General features: G+C 46.0%; 1 protein-coding gene across 5 annotated transcripts in view; it reads right to left on the bottom strand.

Moving 5' to 3' along the window:
• Window positions 1–17,613, bottom strand: part of LOC119973093 (chemokine-like protein TAFA-1) — a 691,496-nt gene that overhangs the window by 426,540 nt on the left and 247,343 nt on the right. The window lies entirely within an intron of this gene.

The following is a 17,613-nucleotide window of genomic DNA, read 5'->3' as shown; positions in this document are numbered from 1 at the left end:
CACCTGGAGGAAACCCACGCAGACACAGGGTGAACGCACAGACAGTGGCCCAGCGGGGAATCGAACCTGGGACCATGATGCTGTGAAGCCACAGTGCTATCCACTTGTGCTATTGTGCTGCCCACGTAGCAAGTCCTCTGCTACTGTTGAATCCGCGATAGGCAGAACACATGAACGGAAGTAGAAATTACAGAACAAGATTTATTTCAATACAATTTCAGTACTCCTCCACTCCTCCAAGTGTCTCCTTCCCCAACCTGCAACTGGGCTGGGATTTTTATACAACTAGGGCTCTCCATGTAAAGGGGAAACCCCACCTCCTCAACGGGGAAGAGCTGCCTGTCTTAAAGGGAAGATCATATTCCGGCGAGGTCACAGGAAATCGTATAGTCCTGATCCCAGGACCTCCATTGGGGTTATAACAGCTACCATATGGTGAAGTGGGGGACAGCACCGAGCAGGTGGGCCCCTCGCTGCAGGGAGCTGTGTTTTTGACAAGCTGAGGGGTGGTGCAAGGTGCCTTGAGGTGAGGAGAAAGCAGCAAGTCCAGGACTTGTAAATTGTAGTGTGATGGGAGACAAGGGCATGAATAGTATAGCTTGAAGCCTCTGACGGTGGCTGGACTCGGAAGGGGAGTTAGATATCTAGTCAGACTACTAGCTTCACCCTTGTGTTTGAGAAGCCTTGGAAAGAGGAAGGACAGCAGGGCAGCAACAAGGAGCTAAAGCATCAGCTGTGAATATTCATTGTAAATAGCTTGTTCTTTTGAGAGCTTTGATGCCAGTGGAATACAGGAACTCTGTTTTTCTAACCTTCATGCAGGTTGTATGCTTAAATTGCATGTTTTATTGAGAAGATTTCACATTCTAATTGTGTGTTAAAGAGACTTGGTAAGTAGAGGGCTGAAACGTTGCTGCAAAAAGTAACATCGCTCATTATCTATTTCTTCAAATATCTATTCAATTTTCTTTGCCTTGTTTTCACACACTATCTGACATTGCTTCCTTCCACACACTCACCGTACAGTAATTAAATCAAAATGGTTAACTTGCCTCTTCTTTAACCTGTCTCCCCTTCATTTAGAATTTGTTATCGTCTTCAAACACTTTATCAACTCAATTTCATTTGCTCTGCTGAAGATTTTGAATATTTAAATAATGGGCGAAATTCTCCGCCTTGCAACGCTGCAACTCGAACCGCGATGGGGCGGAGAATTGGGTGTGCGGCCAAAATCGGGGTCTGCATTCAGGCGCCATAGAATTTACATGGAATTTACAGTGCAGAAGGAGGCCATTCGGCCCATCGAGTCTGCACTGGCTCCTGGAAAGAGCACCCTACCCAAGGTTAACACCTCCACCCTATCCCCATAACCCAGTAACCCCACCCAACACTAAGAGCAATTTTGGACACTAAGGGCAATTTATCATGGCCAATCCACCTAACCCGCACATCTTTGGACTGTGGGAGGAAACCGGAGCACCCGGAGGAAACCCACGCACACACGGGGAGGATGTGCAGACTCCGCACAGACAGTGACCCAAGCCGGAATCGAACCTGGGACCCTGGAGCTGTGAAGCGATTGTGCTATCCACAATGCTACCGTGCTACCATCCCTCGCAGGTGGCGATAATGAGATTTGCGCCTTGCCCAGACGTGGCATGCAAAACCGGCATTTGCATGCATTTAAATGTGATTAGCGGGTTGGGCATAGTATGCTCTGCCCTTTCGCGATGCTCCGCTCCTCTCAGGTATAAGTCACATGGGCGTGAATCATGGCAAGTATTTACAAAGGTGCCCTGGACGTCATAGCTGCAGGGTGAAGCAGGAGGCTAAAACAAAACTGAATAACCATTGAAAACTGTTGTGCTTGCTGGGGAATGGCTGCCTGGGCCGAGGCAGTAGTGGGAAGTGACTTGGTGCAAAGTCCCTCGGGATCGGGGTGGCCTGGCTCAGATCACCATTGCTGCAGTCTGTCTTTTAAATGCACCCCTTTGGTGCTACTTACAGGATCCTGGCTGCTCACACAGCTGAGTGCTGCCTGTGTCATTTAAATGCTCAGGAGGCCTCTGGTCACCTGGCAGCCCACACAGTCCACCCTTCTGGAAACCCTCATACCCCAGATGTATCATGAAGGCAGAAGGCCTTGTCGACCAGGAATACCATGTCCAGCCTCCACGTGGACCTCTGGGCACGGCCTGTCTCCAACCTCACATGCATGTAGTGTGGAGCGTGGTCGGAGATAACGATCGTGGAGTATTCTGCTCCCATGATCCCTGGAAGCACCGATTTCCCCACTGCAAAGAAGTTGATACGGGTGTACACCTTGTGCACTTGTGAAAAGTATGAAAATTATATTTCTCCTGGGTGTAGGAACCTCCATGGGTCCACCGTCCCCATCTGCTCCATAATTGCTCCCAATTCCTTAGCCATGCCAGTCTTTCACCCGGTCAGTGGGTCCTGCACGCAGTTAAAGTCTCCCCCCCATAATCAGTCGGTGTATGTCAATGTCAGGGATTTCCACCATGGTCTAGAGGTGAATGTCCAATTTGCATTGTTATGACACCCTGGGTTAGTGTGTGGTCAATTGCAGCCCCACTTGACCTGGAGTCACAACATATGTGAATTAATCAATAACTCTTTGAAAAATACCCTAAGTCTTTGGCCCTTGGCTGCCCAATAATTACAGTCACCATGTTTGTAAATGCAAACACAATTACTGCTTATTTATAACAAGAATTAGAATAAAATACACAGCAAAATCAACTGGTGAAATATTGTCTAATTCTTATTCCCCGCTTTAACTTGCCCTCCCCCGCCCTCTACACACATACACACAAGACAGACAGACATAGAGGGGAGGAGAGGGGTAAAAATCATAAGTAAAAGGAAAAAAGAGACTTTGGGGTGTGATCCAGCGGGAAAGTGCCTAAGTGTAGTACCGAGCTGGAAGCGTCAGGTGTTTCCGGCCAGCCGAATGGGCGAGGCTGTCACATACATCTAAAGTTAATTAGGGCACTTAATGATACGCCTCGCGCCGCAAATAGCAGGCTGTTTCGCCGGGATCGTGCCCAGCGACTCCCCGCTAATGTGGGGCAGCAACACTTAAACCAATCCCACAGAGCAAACCCTAGATCATGCATAGCCATGCCACTATGCAGACCAGCTCCACGATTTGGGGATGCTGATCTGGCCAAACTAATGGATGTGGTGGAGTCCAGAGGGGATACCCTGTTCCCCCGAGGGTCTCAGAGGGTCAGCCACAGGGCAGCCAGTGTCACCTGCGAGGCAGTGACAGCAGCTGTCAGCTCAAGGAGTGTTACCAGGAGGACCGCTACCCAGTGCCGCAAGAAGCTCAACGACCTTCACCGGGCCACTTGGGTGAGTTGGCATCGACCCCCTGCCATGGGTCCCACCTGCTACCCCAGAGGTCCTCCCCGAGAACCCTGCACCTGGCATCGCCCCCCCCCCCCCCTCCAAACATATTACCGCAATGTGCCCCAGCGCACCCTTGCACCCACCTTCACATCCCACCCATGCCCAGTAGTGGTGCACAAACCTATCCCCCGCCACAACCCCTCTCACTGGTGATGCATGAAGCAATGCTCCCTCTGTCCCCGCAGGAGAGGTTCGCCCACAACAGATGGTAAATGGCCGAGATGAGCAGAAGGGTACTGGACCTCAGGCTTTTCACCCTCTATGAACTATAGCGATCATGGGAGTGGCAAAGGGCAGATCGGGCACCGACATAGATGTTGGCCTACAGTGCAGAGATGTGTATCCACCAGCCCCCAAGCAGATGCCCTGTCACGTGTCTGTCGTTCATGCCAGGATGATGATCCTTCCCTCTGACTGACCACATCTCCATTCTCCCACAGGATCTCCATCCGTTGGTGCCGGACCATCCGGGGTGCTCCACCCACCCCTGCAGTCCAGGAGAACACCTTGGAGAAGATCTCTGAGAATGCCACCATCAATGCGGCATGGCTGTCATCCCCATCCTCCACCTCGGTGGGCGAAAGTAAAGGACAGGCACCTGGGGCACAATCTGCTCACCACACAGACGATAGGGTGTAGCCGTGCGATTCAGTGTGGAATGTCAACAACATTTCAGCCAGTTTGTAGCCGATTAGAGGAGTCCCAATGGCAATATGTGGCACTGAGGCCAACACTGCTAGGGTGGCGACCGCAGTGGAGTGCCTGGAGTACAACATCAGCAGCATTATTGGTGGTGTCCAAGAATAGCTCAGTCAGTGATGGCCATGGCTCAGTGCCTCGACTACATGTCCGGGTTGCTGAGGGACATGTCCCTGGCGCAGGTGGACCTTTCCGAGACACTGCGGAGCATGTCCCAGTCTGAGATGGCCACTGCCGAGACGCTACAGAAAATGCCCCAATCACTAGGGGTAATGTCCCAATCTCAGGTGGACCTTGTTGGGGCGCTGCGGAGCATGTCCCAGTCTCACGTAGACCTTGTCGGGGCGCTGCGGAGCATGTCCCAGTCTCACGTAGACCTTGCCGGGACACTGCAGAGCATGTCCCAGTCTCAGGTGGACCTTGTTGGGACACTGCAGAGCATGTCCCAGTCTCAGGTGGACCTTGTTGGGACACTGCGAAACATGTCCCGGTCTCAGGTGGACCTTGTTGGGACACTGTGGAGCATGTCCCAGTCTCACGTAGACCTTGTCGGGGCGCTGCGGAGCATGTCCCAGTCTCAGGTGGACCTTGTTGGGACACTGTGGAGCATGTCCCAGTCTCATGTAGACCTTGCCGGGACACTGCGAAACATGTCCTAGTCTCAGGTGGACCTTGTTGGGACACTGTGGAGCATGTCCCAGTCTCATGTAGACCTTGCCGGGACACTGCGGAGCATGTCCCAGTCTCATGTAGACCTTGCCGGGACACTGTGGAGCATGTCCCAGTCTCACGTAGACCTTGCCGGGACACCGTGGAGCATGTCCCAGTCTCACGTAGACCTTGCCGGGACACTGTGGAGCATGTCCCAGTCTCAGGTGGGCATTGCTGAGTGGTTCCTCATTTCAGCCTCTCCTGATATCTAATCAGCATGCTCGGTTCCACGCCCAGCACGATGCAGCTGATAGATCGCCTTCTTTGTTTCAGATGGTGATTTTTAGTACCTAACTGCTCTTCAAACTTTGCTTAAGGGAGAGAGAGCAAATCTAAGACCCAAACTGAGCTCCTTGGGTCTCTGAAAATCATTCCACTCACTCCAATCATTCCAATTACCTGTTATCGGGCAGAATACAGTCTTTCAACCAATTTATTGGCCACCAGTCAATCAATCAAACCATGTCCCATCCCATCTCTCTCTCCTGGTGCTAAAAAGTCTCAGGTCTCCTGTAGAGTGATCTCTCCTGTAACCTCTGAATTCCTCATTCCTCTTTTCTGCTTGACTTAAAGACACATGTCCATTAATCACCCATGGATCAAAAATGATAAGGCAATATAAAAGAAAGGGGAAAAAGGGGAATAAACAGAACCCTTACAGAATCTGCATCCTGAGGGTTGCCATTCACCAGAAACTTAATGGATCAACAGCAGAAAAGCTACAAAAGCAGGTAGAGGCCAGGACTTCTGCAGCAAGTAATTCACCTCTTGACTCTCCTCTGCATCATCTGAAGCCTGTTCATCATCTACAAGACACAAGTCAGGAGTGTGATCCCCCCTTGCCTGTATGAGTGCGGCTCTAAAAACACTCAAGAGTTTTGATACCATTCAGAACAGAGTTGACTGGTGCCCCATCCGCCACCTTAAACATTCACTCTCTCCACCATCACACTCAGTGGAATCAGTGTGGAACAAGATGCACTACAGCAACCTGCCTGGGATCCTTTGACTGCCCCTTACAAACCCATGAGCTCCACCACCTAGAAGAATAAGGAGAGCAAGCACTTGGGAATACACGCACAACATCCAGACTCGAAAATACATTGCGGATCCTTCAGTGATGCCGGGTCAAAATCTTAGGGCGCGATTCTCCGCACTCACGACGGGGCGGAGAATAGCGGGCGGCGCAAATTTTTACGGCGAGCAGCGATTCTCCCCTGGCCGATGGGCCGATTTCCAAGGCCTTTACGGCCGTTTTCACGATTTTTAATACACCTGCTATACCAGTTCGTGAAAACGGCCGCAAAGTGATGTTCTGCACAACCATGCCACCGATTGGCACGGCCGCACCACGGGTCCGATTCCCGCGCACTCTTTCTCCCTCCGCCGCCCCGCAGGATAAGTCCTCTTAAGTCCATAATGCCCCTCAGCCGCCCCACAGGATAAGTCCGCGGGGCGGCTGAGGGGCATTACGGACCGCGCATGCACGGATCTGACGCATATGCGCGGATGACGTCATCCGCGCATGCGTGGGTTGGAGTCGTCCAATCCGCGCATGCGCGGCTGACGTCATCATATGCGTCAGCCGTCGCTAACTTTGGCTTAGCGAAATTCGTTAAGCCCGCGATGCCGGAGTTCACGGGGCCGCGATGCTAGCCCCGACCGGGGAGCAGAATCGGGTCCCGGGAGGGGGCGCGGAGGCTGCCGTGAAACACGGCCGGTTTGGTGGCAGCCTTCACGACTCTCCGCCTTCGCGGAGAATCGCGCCCTTAGAACGTCCTGCCTAATCTCACTGTGGGTGCACTTACACCGCAAGGACTGCGGCGATTTACAGCAGTGCTAAGTCTTTGATCGCAAAGTGTTGCAATGAATGTTAGATGTCAGTCATCATTAACAGAGATTGTTGATAGATGAATGAAAGATATGTGGTTCGTTGAGCAGTGCCAAAGGCTCGTGGTGTGGTCAGTAGAATATGGCACTTGAAGATACATTCACTGATCTTGACCACTCACATGAGGTTATTAAAAATTTCACCCCATTGCATCCAAGTCCACAGGGCTAAACTACCATGGCTATCTGGTCCCACTACCTTCACGCCATTCACCTCGAGGGTCTGTGGTCCTTCTGGATTCTTTATCTCTCTCCTCCACGATATCTCTTCAACCAAGAGTTTGAGTGTAGAATTAGAGGACTTTAGAGTGCATTCTCTCACCTATTGGACCATAATTCAGCTCAGATTGTCTTGAATAAACAATTCCAGTACCTGCTCCAAAGAGAATGCACCTCCCCTATAAGAGGTGCATGCTGGCTTTAGGTAGTGCATTCTATCTGTGGGTATGCTCTCTTCGCACAATTCTACGTCCTCTGATGCGGTGCACAGCCACACAACTGAGCATTTAGCAAATGAACAGGCAGCATGAAGTTTGCTTGCTGCTTGTATCAAATGCAACAGGCAGAGAGGGGTAATTGCGCGACTGTGATCCCCACACCCATTGTCAGGGGTCATCAACTTTTACCCCCTGAACCTTTGACCTCAGTGTTTGGATCACAGCTATCAACAGTGCATTATGAGAAAATGTGTCCCAATTTAACCACACTGTATGCACTGAAGATTTTCACCAGGTGCCTCTACTTCTGGTTTATGTGATCCATTTAAAGCTAGTTTGATTCCTGTAGCTTAACTGGTATCTGTCTGAGACAAGATAGGCACTTCAGTAAGATAGAGTATTTGAAATAATGACACCCTTTACAAAGTCGTAATATTACCCTTAAGTCGACATGAAATGGAGTTCAAAATTATCAAAATGAAAGAATACATGTTCCAGCCTTTACATTAAAATTCAATTGCATTTCTTCCAACCATTTCTGTTTAAAGGTTATAATGTAATTTTGTAGAATATATATAAAATAATAGCTGTAGATATTGCTTTCTGCTGAATGAATTTGTCAAATATACCAGACATTTTATAGAAAAGGCTGACACAAATTGTGTGTGATATTAAACTCTCATGTAATTCTTTTCAAATTCATGCATGTTGATGTCCCAATCAGATTAATAATCTGACTTCAAAATACGACACATCATAATGCACACTTTAGGTAACACACGTCTGTCGGGTCTTCTAGTTAATGTTATTAATGGTGCTTTTTACCAGGCACCCAGTTCACTTATCTCAATGCTAGACACAGCTCTGGAAGTAAAAAGGTTTAATGGAAGCATTGCTATAAAATTACCCTCTATCTCTATATCATAAAGGTAGTGGGCCATCAATTTCTATTATGGTTCCAGCAATCTTTGAATGCAAGGTTAGTAGAACCCCATGAGAAACAAAATAATCTAGTGAAAGTGGCTACTTATGTTGTTTCTCTGCAGGTTCGACCAATATCATAGCTGGGGAAACACCACTGAAATTCCAGGTATGTTTCCTGTCTATTATTCTTTTCCATTTACTGTCCATCGTTCTTCAAGTGACATGCTCAACATTTTTTTATGTCAAAAGGAAGAGTTTAATGAAACCAAGGCAGTCAATTGGAAAATGCAGGGAGAAAAACTACAGTGCTGACACCTTCTTAATTGAAAAACAGATTTAAAAATAGTAAACAAAGCTAGTTTAGGTCCAAAGAAAAAATGCTGGAAGTCTGTAGGGAGAGAAAAGAGCTAACGTTTCGAGTCCAGATGACCCTTTGGCAAAGCTTCTAGTTTAGGTCCTGCAACCTGAATAGCATTTAAACTTTAAATAAACTCACCAAGTCTTTCATGACAACATTTAGTCTCTGTGGCATTAAAGGGACACAGAAGTATGAATTGCATTCAAAGAACAAAGAACAGTCGAGCACAGGAAAGGGTCCTTCTGCCCTCCAAACCTGCGGCAATCATAATGCTTGTCTAAACTAAAACGTTCTGCACTTCCCTTTATTCCCATCCTATTCATGTATTCGTCAAGATGCCTCTTAAATGTCGCTATCATATCTGCTCCCAGCACCTCCCTGGCAGTGCGTTCCAGGAACTCACCATCCTCTGTGTATAAAACCTGCCTCTGAACTTTTCCCCTTGCACCTTAAATCTCTGTCCCTAGTAATTGACTTTTCCACCCTGGAAAAAAGCGTCTGACTATCCACTCTGTCACGCCACTCAGAATTTTATAAACCTCGATCAGGTCGTCCCTCAACCTCCATTGTTCCAGTGAAAACAATCCAAGTTTATCCAAGCTCTCCTCATAGCTAATACCCTCCAGACCAGGCATCATTCTGGTAAACCTCTCCTGTGCCCTCTCCAAAGCATCCATATCCTTCTGGTAGTATGCCAACCAGAATTGTACGCAATATTCCAAATGTGGCCAAACTAAGGTTCTGTACAGCTGCAGTATGACTTGACAATTTTTATACTCAATGTTCCGACCAATGAAAGCAACCATGCCATATGCCTTTGTGACTGCCTTATCCACTTGCATTGCCACTTTCTGTGATGTATGGACCTGTACGCCCAGATCTCTCTGCCTGCCAATACTCCAAAGGGTTCTACCTTTCACTGTATAATTCTTGAATTAGACCTTCCAAAATGCGTTACCTCACATTTATCCGGATTAAACTCTATATGCCATTATTCTGCCCAAGTCCCCAATCGATCTATGTCCTGCTGTAACCTTTGACAATATTCTTCACTATCCACATCTCTACCAATGTTTGTCTCATCCGCAAACTTACTAATCAGATGAGCTACATTTTCCTCAAAACGTACAACAAAGGTCCCAGCACTGATCCCTGTGGAACACCACTAGTCACAGCCCTCCATTCAGAAAAGCACACTTCCACTGCTACCCTCTGTCTTCTATGACCAAGCAAGTCTATATCCACCTTGCCAGCTCACCTCTGATCCTGTAACTTTACCTTTTGTACCAAACTGTCATGAAGAACCTTGTCAAAGACCTTGTCAAAGTCTGTGTAGACAACGTCCACTGCCATTCCTATATCAATCTTCTTTGACACCTCCTCAAAATGCTTGATCAAATTAGTGAGATAAGACCTCCCCTTCCCAAAACAATGCTGCCTATCGCTAATAAGCCCATTTGTTTCCAAATGTGGGTACATCATGTCCCTTAGAATCTTTTCCAACGTAAGACGTAAGACTCACCGGTCTATCATTTTCTGGATTATCCCTTCTACCCGTTTTAAACAAGGAAGATCATTGGCTATTCTCCAGTCTTCTGGAATGTCACCTGTAGCCTAAGAGGATACAAAGATTTCTGTCAATGCCCCAGCAATTTGCTGTCTTGTTCCCTCAGTATTCTGGGGCAGAACCCATCAGGTTCCGGGGACTTATCTATCTTAATGATTTTTAAGATAACCAACACCTCCTCGTTTTTGATATCTACATGACCCAGAATATCTATGCACCCTTCCCTGGTCGCATTATCCATCAAGTCCTTCTCTCTGGTGACTACTGATGCAAAGTACTCATTTAGTATCTTGCCCGTTTCCTCTGGATCCAAGCATAGGTTCCCTCCTCTCTCCATGATTGGGCCAACCCTTTCCCTGGCTACCCTCTTGCTCTTTACATATGAAATGCCTTGAGACTCTCCTCAATATTGTTTGTGAAGGACTTTCCATGACCCTTTTTAGCCCTCCTGTCTTCTTGCTTAAGTTCCTTCCTACTTTGTTTATATTCTTCAAGAGCTTTGTCTGTTCTCAGCCTTCGAGACCTTACAAATGTTCCCTTTTTATTTTTGATTAGGCTCACAATATTCCTCAATATCCCAGGTTGCTGAAACTTGCCATACCTACCCGTCATCTTCATAGGAAAATGCTGGTCCTGAATTCTAATCAACTGACGTTTGAAAGACTCTCATATGTCAGATGTTGATTTACCCTCAAACAACCGCCCCTAATCTCAGTTCTTTAGTTTCAGCCTAATATTGTTGTAATTAGCCTTCCCCCAATTTAGCACCTTCACCCGAGAACTACTCTTATCCTTATCCACGAGTACCTCATATTATCTTTCATGACCGAAGAACATCCCAAAGTGCTTTGCACCAATTAAGTAATTCTGAAATGTAGTCACTGCTGCAATGAAGGAAACACAGCAGGTAATCTGTGCACTACAAGGTCCCACAAACATTGGTGAGATAATGACCAAAAAAGCTGTTTTAGTGGAGTTGGTTCTGGGATAGACACTGAAATCTTCTTTATCCACCCGAGAGGGCAGACGGAGCTTCAGTTTATTGATTTGTTAAAAAGACATAATGCATTGTACCATGTTGTAACTGCGCTTCCAAGCAATCAAAAGTATCAATAATTATTAATCCAACAATTAAAAATGTTAATCTCAATTAATTTTGGTTTTAATCACATATGTAGTTGTTACTGTTACCACTGGTGTTGCCAAGTATTTAAATACTGAATACAGATACTGCCTGCATGCAGCCAGTTCTGGACAACATTCAGGCCTGGGCTGATAAGTGGCAAGTAACATCTTTGAAGATGTAACAAGCAAAGTGGGTAATGAGGGCCCAGTAGATGCAGTATACCTGGACTTCCAGAAGGCATTTGATAAAGTGTCGTACAAAAGGTCAATACACAAGGTAAGATCCCATGGGTTTGGGGTGATTCATTAGCTTTGATACAGAATTGGCTAACCAGAGGAAAGCAGAGAGTGGAGATAAATGAGTCATTTTCTGGTTGGCAAGCTGTAACTAGTGGTGTGCCACAGGGTTCGGTCCTCGGGTTCTAACTGTTTAAAATCGAAAATAATGACTTGGATGCAGGGATGGAAGGTGCTGTAGTGAAGTTTGCAGATGACACTAAAATGGGTGGGAAGGTAAGTTGCAATGAGGAAGTAAGACATTTGCAAATGGATGTGGATAGGTTAGGTAAGTAGGCAAATATTTGGCAGATGGAATGTAATGTGGATTTAGTGTGACGCTATTCATTTTGTTCAAAGGAATAAAAAGGCAACTTATTATCTAAAAGGCGAGAAACGTCAAATTACTTTGATGCAGAGGCATCTGAGTGTCCTCGTGCATGAATCGCAGAAAGTTCATCTGCAGGTGCAGTAGGTGATAAGGAAGGCAAATGGAATTTTGGCCTTCATCGCTAATGGAATATATTATAAAATAGGAAGGTGCTGTTGCAGCCGTACAGGGCATTGGTGAGACATCATCTGGAGTACTTTGTGCAGCTTTGGTCCCCTTACTTAAGAACAGAAATACATCAGAGGCAGTTCAGAGAAGGTTCATTAGATTAATTCCAGAAATGAAGGACTTGCCTTCTGAAGAGAGATTGAGCAGTTTAGGCCTAAACTCACTAGGGTTTAGGAAAATGAGAGGAGATCCAATTGAGGTATATAAGATTCTGAAGGGGATTGACATAGTAGATCTAGAGCAGATGTTTCCCCTTGTTGGACATTTTAGAACAAAAGGCCATAGTTTTAAGTTAAGGGGTGGCAGATTTAAAACCAAAATGAGGAGGAATGACTTCATCCAAAGGGTGATGAATCTGTGGCATTCTCTAAGCCTATATACTGTGGATGGCAGAACACTAAACTCATTTAAGGAAGAGATAAATAAGTTTTTAATTAGATGGATGAAAGGATATGGGGAGCAGGCAGGAAAGCCGAGATAAAATAAGGCATGATCGCATGGGATTACGGAGCAGGCTCGAGAGACTGAGTTGCCAATCCCCAGCTCTTCTGTTCGTATTTGTGCCACACAAGTACCAGGCAATGATCATTTCCAAGAAGAGATAATTCAACTATCTTCCCTTAACATTCAATGGCATTACTATTACTGAATCCCCCATTGTTAACATCCCAGAGATTAACATTGACCAGATATTGAACTGGAGCAGCTATATAACTACAGGTAAATGAGCAGCCCAAAGGCTGGGAATCCTGCAGCAAATACTCACCTCCTTCCTCCCCAAAGCATGTCCACCACAAGGCACAAGTCAGGAGTGTGATGGAATACTCTTCACTTGCCTGGATGAGTGCAGCTCCAAGAACACTCAAGAAGCTCAACACCATCCAGGATAACGCACACTGCTTCACTGACACTGCTCCACCTTGCAAAAGTCATTCCACCCATCACTGACACACAGTGGCAGCAGTGTGTACCATCTACAAAGTGCAACAACAGCAACTCACCAAGGCTCCTTTGACCGCACTTTCCAAACACATCTCCTTTTCCCCGAGAAGGACAAGGGCAGCAGCTGCAGGGAAACACCACCACCTGAAAGTTACTCTCGAAGTCATTCACCATCCTGACTCAGAATCTTTTGCGTAATTCTCCCATGCCTCTGCTGGTATGTTCGATGGCTGATATTGGGCACGAATATGGCAGGAGGCGCAGAAGTCAGTGCCAGCATGAAATTACAGTGATATTTTCTGCTCATGCCGCCATGGTGGCATTCTGGACCTTGGAATATCACAGCAGTGGGTGGGGGAGCATCCACAGGTAGACCTTCCAGATTCAGTGCTCGAGAGAGGGCCCATCTTTCAGCCTTAAAGCATTCCTGGAGATCCATCCTCTTGCTCAGGAGGTCCTATTTCTTTCTTCAATCGTGGGTCAGTGATGTTGGCATCTTTTCAGTTTGGTACCCAAATAAGGCACCATCATGAAAAATGGCAAACACACTGTGCAGTATATCAGGTGCAGAATTAATGAAGTTGGGGCCAGAAGATTTGGTGTGTTCTTCTGCCGGCCACCACAGTGGAAAACAATCCTTGTTCCCACCCCTGCCACAGGACCTCATCCCCTGATTGGAGAATTCTAGTCTTCATTGCCATTCCTTCACTGTGGACAAAATCCAGGAATTCCCTCCCTAACAGCACAGAGACCCCTCCCACCCAGGCATTACCTTCTTCCAGACATTTCCATTAGGCAGAAGGTACAGACATCTGAAGACCCCACACATCCAGACATAGGAATAGCTTCTTCCCCACAGCTACAAGACTCCTCAACGCCTCCCCCTTGAACTGATCTGTTCCCTGTAAGAACACTATTCACAACGCCCTATGCTCTTGCTCATGTATTTGTTTGGCCCCTTGTTTTACACTGTAACCAATCACTGTTTGTCGATGTACTATTGACCATTTGTCAATGTTCTCTGTTTATTATTCTTTTGTCTACTATGTACGTACTGTGTATGTTCCCGCGGCCGCAGAAAAATACTTTTCACTGTACTTCGGTACATGTGGACAATAAATCAAGTCAAATCAAATCAAAATCAAATCTGTGGGTATACCTACGCCACACTGACTGCAACGGTTGAAGAAGGCAGCTCACTACCAACTTTTCAAGGGAAATTAGACATGGTAAATAAATGCTGGGCTTGTCAGTGATACCCACATTGCATGAAAAACGAATATACTTTTTTAAATGCCAGATTTATTATTATAGTTTCTGCCAAGAATGATGGTTAGAACGGTATCTCTTTTGGGTATTATGCCAATATGGTAACCAGGTGCAATTGGTCTGCCTGGACAGAGATTGATTGTAAACTGGATTTATTAGAACAAGGAGTATTCGTTGATACACATGCTAGTTTTAATAACATGATGAAGAGACAGCTAGAGGTGCTCAAAAATCACTGAAACCGAAGGAAAGATAATGAAAAGTTATTTTTCCAAGTCATTCCCAGCCTTTGGTGAAGGTTCTGTGTGGAGTGACGTTACTGTGTGGATGACATTCTGCTTGACCATGAACACTACTTTGAAATGATTTTTTCTCCCCAGAGCCCTTCGCACCCCTACTCAGCTCCCTCAGACTTTTCCACCCAGTGCTTTGTTCCTGACCTTGCCCTGCTCCCTCCTCTCCATGCATCCTCTGCATCCAATGTGTTAATTTGTGAAATTAACTGTAATTAACTGGCAGTCCCAGTTATTACAAATTACCTTACATCCCAATATAATCTTACAAAACAATGGTCACTATGCTCTGCCTATTAACGCAGACTTCTGCAAGTCACGTTCTATCTTTTCCCTCTTTTGTGGCTAACTGTTCAGAAATAACCATTGCACATTTTGCAGAGCTGCAGAGTTCTGTATCACAGTCTCACACAACATGCATTTGAACAGTGGATTTGAATATCTTCCCAAACATATCTAAAACTGTCTACTCTGTGATTCACAAAGGTGATTTTGCGCTGCATTTACTGCAAAAGAGAAAATTCACTTCAGGTGTATAAGCAGTCCATCTAGTGAGATGCAATAAAAAGCTGTAGGCACATGCAATGACTCTTCTAAATAGTCTCAATGTACAATGGAGATGTGGCCACTTCAAGATGGTCTTGATTTATCCCTTTATGCAAACATACTGAAAGCAAAAAAATGATATAAGGAACCACTATCAGCCAATTTTTATTCTTCAAAATGTCAGAACTCCTTCCCACCAAATATCTGTCATGTCATATTGAGTAAATGTTATCAAATAAATAAATAGCAATACCACTCTATATAAACAATAGTCTAAAAAAGAACAGGCTGAAATAATAATCAATGGCGTTATGAACACCAGCTTGGATTTTTGGTTAAGCAGCCTATGGATGTTGAAAAGTTCAATTTTAGCTTTTCTGCCGATGCGGTTAACTATACTGAAATAAACATGATAATTTCTCCAGAATGTACAGCTCTGTAAATCAAACATGCAACGTAAGTTTCTGAAACTTAATAGTTTATCCAAAAAGTATGAATAGAAATTTGCATTTGTGGCACCAGAGGTGTGATGAATTTGTCTCAAAACTTTATCATATACATATTTTCAACAAAATAAAAATAGTGAATTTAATTATTCCTATGAATGTTAGGATCCCGGATGAGAAACCAACTGTTTGCAATTTCTAAAACTGTGAGGACATGTTATTACACCACCAAAGTGCTAACACTGACCCACAGGTTACTTTTGTGTTAAAATAAATCTTAATTTAAACACAGTGTTAACCACATTAGCAACAAAGACATATTTTTACTGTTAACAGTTTAAACAGTTAATAAGCACAAGAGAAAATGTAACTTACTTCCTTCACCTGCTACTATATTCCAAATAAGCAAACCAATACATATTCAATAGCACTCATGAATAAAGTTAACAATCAGGGGCGGAATTCTCCGAACCCAGGGGGTCGGAGAATCGCCCGGGGCCGGCGTCAATCCCGTCCCTGCCGTGTCCCGAATTCTCCGCCACTCGGGAATCGGCGGGGGCGGGAATCGCGCCGTGCTGGTCAGCGGGCCCCCGCGGCGATTCTCCGGCCCGCGATGGCCCGAAGTCCCGCCGCTGACAGGCCTTTCCCGCCGGTGTGGGTTAAATCACCTCTGGTGCCGGCAGGATTGACGGCGCGGGCAGGCTCCGGGGTCCTGGGGGGGGGATGTGGGTGATCTGGCCCCGGGGGTTTCCCCCATTGTGGCCTGACCTGCGATCGGGGCCCACCGAACGCGGGCGGGCCTGTGCTGTGGGGGCAGTCTTTTTCTTCTGCTTTCACCATGGTCTCCACCATGGCGAGGTGGAAGAGACCCCCTCCCCTCCGTATGCGCCGGGATGACGTTAGCAGCCGCTGATGCCCCAGCGCATGTGCGGACTTTCGTCGGCCGGCGAAGGCTGGCGGGGCGCCAAAGGCCGTTTGCGCTGGCCGGCGGAGCGGGACCCACTCTGGCGCGGGCCTCTCCCCTAAAGGTGCGGAGAATTCCGCACCTTTGGGGAGGCCAGACGCCAGAATGGTTCACGCCACTCCGTCCTGCCAGGACCCCCCGCCCCGCCGGGTAGGGGCGAATCCCAGCCCAGGTTTCTACTTGCTTTTTTATGTGTAGAATCTTTGGGGGGAGAAGCCTTCAGGACCAAACTGAAACACCTCTGGTCAGGTGAGAGGTCTATGACTAACTGTCTTTTCAAGCTGTCCCTTGATTTGTTTAGCCAGGACAAAACACAATATCCCTCATAAATCATCTACACCCCGGGGGTCCTTCAAAGATAAACAATATTCCATCGGCTAGCTATCTGTAAATGGTTCTCAAGATCTATTAGCAGAACATTTCACCAGCAAATAAATGATTTCATCACTTTTACGACATCTTGATTACAGCTTTAGCAGTCATACTGTCTGTATACATCTTAACCCAAGTTTTAATAACATTACTGCAAAGAAATTAGATTAGACGTCTTACATTCATCACAGCTCCCTCCTTAAAATAAACGAACCAGCAATATGGAAAGATGGTTTCATTTTCCAAAGCATTTTCAACTTTAAATACTACTCATTATTAAACGCTACTATTACACTATAAGATACATCTCATCGTATTCATGCATGAAAATTTAAACATCAGTAAAGTCCACTTCAGAATGTTCCATTCTTCTCACATCTTAAAGCCATGATAAAGCATCTGTAATTATATTTTCTCACCAAAAGATCGTCAATGTACATTGCAAATTCTTTAGTACAGAAACGACCCTATTGGTTAGAAATCACCTTATTGGTTAGTCTTTGGAATGTTGCTGATGCATTCTTCATTCCAAATCTAAACTGATACAGACCACTTGGTGTTACAAACACCAACATTTTCTTCACCCTGCCTGATAAAGGTATCGTTTTCGTAAGTCAAGTTCGGCAATGAAATTTGCTTGTCCCACCTTTTCAATACAGTCTGCCATATGAGGAATAGGATATGAAAAATACTTTGTCAATGCGTTGACTTTCCTATAGTCCACACACAATTGTTGTATTCCATCTGGTTTGGCACCATCATGATAAGTGAGCTCCAATCACTGTAACTCACTTCAATGA

This window comes from Scyliorhinus canicula, chromosome 11 (assembly GCF_902713615.1).
Source record: "Scyliorhinus canicula chromosome 11, sScyCan1.1, whole genome shotgun sequence".
NCBI lineage: Eukaryota > Metazoa > Chordata > Chondrichthyes > Carcharhiniformes > Scyliorhinidae > Scyliorhinus > Scyliorhinus canicula.
This window is presented reverse-complemented; position numbering and strand designations above follow the sequence as displayed.